Source organism: Amborella trichopoda, chromosome 13 (genome assembly GCF_054954075.1).
Source record: "Amborella trichopoda isolate Santa Cruz 75 chromosome 13, AtrichopodaSantaCruz75HAP2 v2.0, whole genome shotgun sequence".
In the NCBI taxonomy this organism is placed as follows: Eukaryota; Viridiplantae; Streptophyta; class Magnoliopsida; order Amborellales; family Amborellaceae; genus Amborella; species Amborella trichopoda.
Window position 1 is genome coordinate 37,465,366 of NC_142348.1, and position 964 is coordinate 37,466,329.

Sequence of the window (964 nt, forward strand, 5' to 3'; positions counted from 1 at the left end):
TTGATATTTTCGGTAAAAAAAAACATGTCCATATTTATGTTCTTTTGCCTCATTTGCATGAGAGTACAATATGATTGGTTATTTAGAAGAAGACACAAATCTATTGGAGATGACATCAACCCCAAAATTTGAAACGATGGCACCTACGAACTGTTTTGGAACGCACTGAAGGCCAGTTTGGATGGACCGCTTGTTCTTGAATAAATGGTCTTCTTGGCTATTTTTAAGCAAGAAATTAATAACTTTTAATAAGTGAATTGTGAATTGGGGCATTCTTCAAATGACGAGGTTTAGAAACGGAGCTTTAATCATGAATAGGCTGAAGTGGACCACATATCTCGTTATGTTAACAAAAAGATATTTAACTCATGATTATTGTGGTCCATCGAAACAAGGCCCAACTTCAAAACGATAGATGCAGGAAGTCGGGAAGGTTTCACCACGATCTCGTAAGTGTTGCATTCCAAAGAAAACTTTCAACTAAAATCTCCCCAATATTGTCAATTTTCAATTGGAGGAATAAATCATCCTACAGTGCTTTACTTGGAAGAATCATACCAAGAACAGTTATTCTAGATTGTTCTAGGTATTGATTTTGCATGCAGGTCAAGATATATTGTAATATCATTAGGTTATTTTTCCTTTTTTGGTCTCCCATGAGTCCCCCGAGTCTCTCCAGTTGCAGCTGGGAAAAGTAATAAATGAGCTTTTCATTTTAGAGCACGCTCATTTTATCACCCATAACTACACCGACTTATTTTTTTTTTTTTTAAGGGAAATTATAAATATATCCCCCATAATTGCCTGTATTTCAATTTTATTTTACTTTTCATTTAATATATCTATATCCGTTTCTAGTTTTTTTTTCCGTAGAAGACAGTTTTACCCATGTAACGGCTTTATTAAATTCGCAGCGGGCGCCATGGCCTTGACATAGCCGTGGTGCAGGCCAGATCCAAAATTG